This window comes from Melanerpes formicivorus, unplaced genomic scaffold (assembly GCF_026170545.1).
Source record: "Melanerpes formicivorus ecotype bairdi unplaced genomic scaffold, bMelFor1.0.p_v2 SCAF_64, whole genome shotgun sequence".
In the NCBI taxonomy this organism is placed as follows: domain Eukaryota; kingdom Metazoa; phylum Chordata; class Aves; order Piciformes; family Picidae; genus Melanerpes; species Melanerpes formicivorus.
In genome coordinates this window covers 677,862-685,276 of record NW_027142416.1, presented here as the reverse complement: position 1 = coordinate 685,276, position 7,415 = coordinate 677,862, and the positions used below count along the sequence as shown (strand labels likewise).

Genomic DNA, 7,415 nt, shown 5'->3' with positions numbered 1-7,415 from the left:
AAGGCAGCTCAAGGCTGGATCGAGGAGAGGCAGCCCCAGGCATTGTAGGCTCTTGCGAGTGCAGGGACATTTCTGGCATGGCTTGTCCACCAAAGAGAGGGACCTCACCCCAGAGACCGTGGACCAGGCTCCTGAGGCAAGTCCTGCTGCTGTGCATGGTTTCAGAGATTGCAACATAGAGCTGGAATACAAGAAAGCCAAGGTTACCATCCCGTGTCCTTCTCTGCCCCACCATGCAGTCTGTTTCCCTCCAGGCACTGTGTGAGAAAGTGAATGTGGATTTAATTGCTGTGGTGGCACAACATCCAAATGTTTTGAATACTTCTGTAGATTCCTCCTTGTTTGTGATGTGGTTAGGGTTGCTGGCAGCAAGGTGGGGAGCATTTTACTTTGTGTCAGGGGAGTGAAATTGATAACCCACTGTGATAATTTCATGTCTGGTGCTCATTTGGGCACTGCTGATGCCAGCAGTACTGGGTGAGGCTGCACTGGAGCTGGATAAACACAGGACCCCAAGACCCCTTGGCAAGGTGGGGACAGTCTGGCATAGGCAACAGTAGCTTGAGGGTGAAGGCTACTGGGTCAAGCCTATGTCCAGGGGCTGCAGGTGGAGGTGCATGAGCAGTAAGCAAGGGCTTCTGCCCTGCTCAAGTCTGCCTCATCACAGTCAAACCTCTGAAGCAAAGATCTTGCACATATTTGATCCTGAACAAAACCAAAAGGTCATGACACCAGATGCCAGTCTCCTAGATGCGAAGCTGGGGCTAAAATTTACCTCTTTGACCTCATCTGGACCATCCCAGTTCTTGGCAGACCATGTCCCCATGCCACTGGAGAGAGAAACTCCAGTAAGACCCCAAGAGTATAGACTTCCAGCCTGGCAGTTCAGCTATTGGTACTTGAAAGTCCTATGAAGTCCTGCAAGATGTGGTCAGAGTGGCACTGGAAGCTGGCATATGCTTTATATAGGTGTGCAGAACAGGTCTGAGCACAAACAGCATTAGAGTGACTGCATGAACTTGGACTTGGTAGCATCTTAAAGGTCTCTTCCAACCAAAATGATTCTCTGGTTCTATGGTATTTTCTTCCTGTGCTTAGTTACACTTGTACTGGACTGTACATCCCAAGACACAGCTCAGATTGCAGACTAAGCACCTCGTCTAGCTAAGGATGTTGTTCTGGAAGGGTCCTGCCTGCACCTGCCTGAATGTCTGAATGTCACCTGCCACTTAACTGCTTTCAGTCTGCCTGAGAAGCACCACACACAGATCTTAGCTGGGCTCTCATGCTAATTTCTGCCAAATCTGTCCTCCTGCATTTAGGAATGGTAATGGCTGCTGCAGTTCCTGTCTTCACCTTGTACCAGGTGTTTGATTAATGTCAGTCTGGTTTCATTCCTGCTGTGCCAGTTTATCACACTGAGTTGCAGGTCCCTGCTTCCTGGGAAGGTGCTTTGGGGAACAACGTGCCAGTGTTATCAGAAGCAGAAGCTGTTGCAGACCTAGGCTGTGTTTTCCCACAATCTCATCTGCGGTGAGTGTGTGCAGCTGTAACTCTCAAAAAGCTCTTTGTCCTTCTGTCTTGTTCTCCTTGATGGAATAAACAGCTCCTGAGCATCCTCTTTCCATTTCCCAAAGTTGGGAGATCAGCTCTGCATCTGTGGCAGTAGCCATCCCACTAGTAGCATTCCTTGCCTCATCAGCTCAACTGGTTCCCTGAAAGCCAGTCCAGAGATCATGCAGGGTATTGGTTTGTTTTTAAGAAGAGGAATGTTTCTGCTTTTTTATGTATGGTCTACAGGCCCACAAAAAGAAACATTTTCTAATTGTCCCTGATGCAATGGGTTTGGCAGCAAGAAAAATGTGGGTGGGGAGTACAACACCTATTGCAATATCCTTCTCACCTCCTCCTAGGGGGAGGGAAGAGAAGGAAAACAATTTGTCTTTGGCAAACAGTTGTGCTTTACTGTAGGGCTCAGCAGAGGAGGCTGAAGTTGTTGACTATCAACACAAGCAAAGGGCTGCACACTTACTGTAATATCTGTGCAAAAGTGCAAAAACCCTAAGCAGCCTGCAGGGCTATGTGAAGTTAACAAATGTGGTACAAACATAGGGGAAGAAACAGAGCAAAAGGACCAGGAACCAGGACTATTTGGTTGCATTGTGATTGGTTTCATCGTGTGCTTGAATGAGTCAAATCAGGGAAGTGCTGGGGAGCACACCAGCAGAAATGGTCAGGGTAGAGGCCTCAGCACAGTGTGGTTCTGCTGCATGCATGCTGCCTGCACAAGCAAGTGGTCACACTTAAGGGATATCTGGAGGCAGATGCCACACAGGTTGTGGCAATGGGAGCTCCTCACATGATGCTGGATGAAAAAACTGAACACCTCAAAATCCCCTCAGTGTTTTTCTTGGACTTCATCACACAGCAAAGGAACAGAAGGGTACAAGGGGTGGGAGGAATTGCTTAGTGGTGATTAGGGACATTAGGAAAGTGCCTACTGCCTCTGTGAGCAGAGCAACACCCTTCTAGCTTGCAACAGCCATCATCTTCCCTCAGCTCATCTTCACTGAGGCTATGAAGATCAAAATAGTGGTGGGAGCTGGCAAGTAAATATCCTGGGGATTTCAGAGCCTGGGAATTACAGCAGTCTTGTGTGGAGGTGGTTACTTCTGTGGCCAACTCCTTAGCCAAGACACAAAAGACTGTTTTATGGAGGGTGCTGGAAGTGCATGGTGCAGTGCCAAGGAAGCAGCCGGGAGACTGTGATGTGTTTCAGATAATCAGATCTAACTTGTACTGAAGTGAACTCTCTTTCTGGTGGAATTTTATCTTGAAAAGGATGAGGCTTCTCTCTAAAGCCTACACATAGGGTGGTCTTGCCACAAGAGACCACCAGTGGAGGGCAACAGTATTGTCTGAGGAGACTTGTTGCTCCCTGATGAGTCAAGAGGCAGCAACTGTGAAAGACTGCAGGGACTGGCCGTGGGAACTGGAGTTCCCTGTACAAACCATGCTGCTTGTGTCCTCAGTGTTCTTCTGCCCAGCCATGAAAGGCATTAATACCCAGAGAGGGGAGCTACTGGCTTTTCTGAAGCAGACCTGAGTTTGTTGGCTGCTCTCAGATGGTTGCAAACAAGAATTGCAGGGAGTCATAACTGAAAGGGAACAAATAAATGGTGAGGGCTGCAGTTTAAAGCCTCAGAGAGCTGTGCATGTCTGAGCTCTTTTGAAGCACATCAGCCAGCTGCCCACACCTGCTCAGATAGCAGGACAGCTACTAGCTTTGCTGTTCTGCATTGTGCAGAGACTATGCCATGCCCCAGGAGGTTGGTTTTGCAGCCTGGTTTGCTCAAAGTGAATTGCTGTGGATCTGTGTTGGGTAGGGACAGGTGGTTAGACAGGAAACACAATGGCAGCTTGGAGCTCTGTGGGAAGCAGATGAATACAGAGAGCTGGCCCAAGTGGGGATCTATCTGGGCTGCACTTTCCCAGTTGCTTTAAGCAGACTGAAGTCGTCTTCTCTCTCCAATTTGGGATGTCCATCTTGTTGCTGTTTGCACAGTTGGATGGTCAGTCAGATTGTGGAGCTGAAGCAACTGAAAACTGACCTCTTCTTTCTGTCCAGGTTATTTTCATCTAGGTCAGTGTGCATGTGGGTTGCCAAAGGGCTGATGTTGGCTCTGGGATGGTGATGGGAACATGTGGGAGGACCTGGGCCATATTTGTGACTGAAGATGTGGGAGAGAGGCTCCTTGCTGTCAATCAGGGTAAGCCAGGTTCCATTGGCTGCTCCAGAGGATGGGTTACAGGAGCTGTTAGAGCTGGGAAGCTGGTTCTCAACCTTATTTCTATTCTTTTTATCCCCCTTGTTAGCCTCAGTCACAGCTGTGTGCACCTCCTGTTTCTGCAGATGCTCCTGGAAGCAGTGTGTTGTCTCCTGCTTGTTGTTGGGCTAACATCTCTTCTTTCACTCTCCTGGAAGCAGATTTCCTGGGGTAGGTTTTCAGTGTGGCTGCACGGTAAGTTTTAGTAGATGTTAAAGGTGGCTTGCACGCTCAGGGGCAGTTCCTGTGTCCATGGTATCTGATTTGCATTCAGTTTTGGTTTGTTTCAGCATTTATAAGATTTAAATTACGACCAAATAGTTTGCCTGATTGGTCATGTTATTACCACAGCAGCTGAGATAATCTGTGAAGCCTCTTGATTTGAGTCCCAGTGGAGGTTATAGGGACTCCTTTAAGGAACTAACTCCTTGGGGAAGCTGGGCTTAGCAGTAAAACAGGTTACCAGCCCTCAGTCATAGCAAAAGACCTGTGAGGGTTTTTTTGTGTCTTCCTAGGAATGCTGGCAATACTGCTGTGAAATGGGAGATAAAAGAGTACAAGATGACAGGATGGTTATTTTGTGGACTGGAAATTGCTCAGTCATTACACACAAACCCCATGTGGCTGCAACACACACGAGGCACCTATCTTGCTCAAAAAGTATCAAAGTGGCAAAAGCAGGAGTGAACTGGAGACAGAAGATGTTAGTTTTCTGGCTGCTTAAGTAGCTCTTGAAGAGGTGAATCAGTTGGTTTTTCCCTTTGCTTTTCTGGCAGTCAGCCTTTGGCTCTAATGAGTTCATTACAAATAACCTCATGCCCATCTCCAGCAGGTGGAGAGTAGCAGGACGGTACTCTCCTTCTTTCCCCAGCAGCAGCCACAGGTGCTCAGCAAAGCCTTAGGACATTTTCTGGTTGTTGGTGTTTTTTTCCTTTCTTTCTTTCTTTCTTTCTTTCTTTCTTTCCAAGAAATGACTCCTCAGCCCCAGACGTGAGGCTTGGTTGACATTTTGTGGAGGATGGATGAAAAAGGGCAGAACTGAAACTCTTCCTTCTTTTGTAAACAAAACCCAGGAGAAAAACAGTTGTTTTGAGTTTAAAGAAAATGTTTTCATTGGAGAAAGGAATAATTTCCTGAAAGACTTACAACCAAATGAAAAATGTTTCCTTCTTTCTAAAACTCTTTGGGATAAACATTGAGCGTTCTGCAGTGGCTTCTCGCACTCGTAGCTGTGCTCTCTTGTTTTCTTTGCAGCAGGGACCCTGCATCTCCCTCTCTGTCTTTCCCCATGCTGTCCATGTTTGCTTCAGCCACAAACGCTGCACTTAGGGCACTCTTTCAACCCTTTGCTGATGGTCTGCAGCACAGAAACGGAGTTCGTCCCAAGGCAACTTGACTGCTTTTCTCTCAAACATCACCTAAAAAGGTTTCTGTTGGGTCAACTGCCATGAAGGTAAAAGATTCATGGAATGGTTTGAGTTGGAAGGGACCTTAAAGATCGTGTAGTTCAAACACCACCACTCCCCCCACCCCCTGCCCCGCCATGGGCAGGGACACCTTCCGCTAGAGCAGGCTGCTCAAGACCTCATCCAGCCTGGCCTTGAACACCTCCAGGGAGGGCAACCTGTTCCTGTGTCTCACCACCCTCACTGGAAAAGAATTTCCTCCTAATGTATTGCCCCTTTCTGGTTGTCCTTGCCATCTGCATTTCCCAAACGAGATGTATGTCCCACTGTGACCTGTGCAGATGTCTTGTGTTACAGTTTGAAGGGGGAACTTTAGCCTAGATCCTGGCTGCAAAGACTGAAAGTAAATTAAATTACCATTGGATGCAAAAGGAAGATAATGATAAGGTCCTATATAGTTATAGTTCATTGGGTTGCTAATGGGATATAGAGAAGAGGCATAAACAATTTTTCTTCTTCTGTCACTTCAGCTTGCAGCTTCTCTCTCTCTCTTCTTGTGGCCTTCCCAGGGGTATCTCTGTTTTGACTGCTGTGTGAGGTAATGGGAAGGGGGTGTGTGTGTTGGTGAATGGGTCCCCTGGAGCTGTCCAGGGGGGGCTGAGGAGTGTCTGTGGTGTTTACAAATGGTAAATATATAGTACATATATTGTATATTTTGTACATATTCATTGCATTTCATATTTCTAGATTGGAGCTTGCTTGTGAGTAGAGTTTTATTTGCTTCCATCCCGAACTGAGCTGGTCTGAGCAATTTTATTTTGGGGGTAATTCTCCAAATTAGTTGGGGGGTAATTTCAACCCACCACATCTTGGGTACCTCACATGGCACTTGTGCTTTGTTCCTGGCCTGCCTTCGTGGAGACCTGTCCTTGTACTGAAGTTCTTCAAGGGGTGTTGCTTGCCCCAGGCCTTTGTCCACTGCTGAGCACCACTTCCTAAGCCAGGCCTTCTGCAAAGGTGCAAGGCAGCAAAGAGGGTGGCCAAGTATGTGGCAGGGCTTTTCATATTAGGCAAGGAAGACTTCTGCAGAGCAGCTAGATCTGAGACATTTAGAAAGAGCAATGCAAGGTACCTTTAATGATGTGCACAAATAAAGAATCCATGTTGTGAAGTGGATGTGGGGTTTTGTACACCACACTCACCATTTGGTGGGAAAACACAGTGAAACTCTTCTAATTGGAAACTATGTGACCTAACAATCCTAGGTGCTTGAGTCCTTGATACCTGGGTATGAGGCTGCTTTTGTGCTGTCAGTTCATCTGTGTTGGGAGCTGATGGATGTCAGCACTCAAACCAGGTCTCTGCAAAGCAGCCTCAAAACAAATGGCTATGTTTATCACTCTGGGGTGGGAATTGGCTTGGCTAAGAAGGTTGCTGTGGGGGTTGAGTTTTAGTCTTGTAGCAAACCCTCAGTTTTTCTCAGTTTTTCTGGGGTGGGGTATTTTTGGTGGACACCACTCAGATCTCTGTGTTGGACAGATTTTATACAGCCCTAATTTCCACTGAATTTAGCAGAGCCAAGGTGTCATTTCATGCATGAAATTGTTAGCATTGGCACAGCAGATCTGTCTGGCCTGTTTTCCTCCTCTGCTGTGTATCACTGGGGAGCAGTGGGTTGCACTGTGTCATTTGAATGCTGGGTGAAGTCCTGGCTGGGTGAAATTTGGTTGCCTGTTAATTGTTCTTGCTTGTTGATTCCACTGAATTTTAAGGAGTGAACTGGGATGTGAGTCAGGGAGGCATGTAAAGAGGAAGAAGCCTTTATGTGTGAGACAGCATGTTCCCAAGAGCATTCACCAGCACTAAGAATGTTCTGAAAAGAAATAAGGGAACAGGCAGCCTCCTTTGCTCGTGTATTTGCTACTGTATTTGCAGACAGTCTTCCCAGGGTGGTTCCCAGGTGAGGAGAAAACCTCCCATCCTAGCTGGAGGGGTGGAAGAAGCATGGTTATCGCCTTATCTGGGCTCTCATGTCACCACAGTGACACTTAGATGTGGGTTTCTTCCTTCCCCTTCCCCCCCCCCAGTTTCCTATCAGCCAAGTTCCCAAGAGACTGATGTGCTGTCTGGAGCCTTTTCTGCAGAAGCAGCCCAGACAGCACCCCAAGAAGCAAGCGTGGCT

General features: G+C 47.4%; 1 long non-coding RNA gene across 1 annotated transcript; it reads left to right on the top strand.

Annotated features, from left to right (window-relative positions):
• The first annotated feature begins 1,451 nt into the window (after positions 1-1,451).
• LOC137453264 (uncharacterized) lies at positions 1,452-3,954 on the top strand. The gene is made up of 3 exons (XR_010990313.1): positions 1,452-1,533; positions 3,629-3,770; positions 3,877-3,954. It is a non-coding gene; the product is annotated as an uncharacterized lncRNA (long non-coding RNA).
• Positions 3,955-7,415: the final 3,461 nt, after the last annotated feature.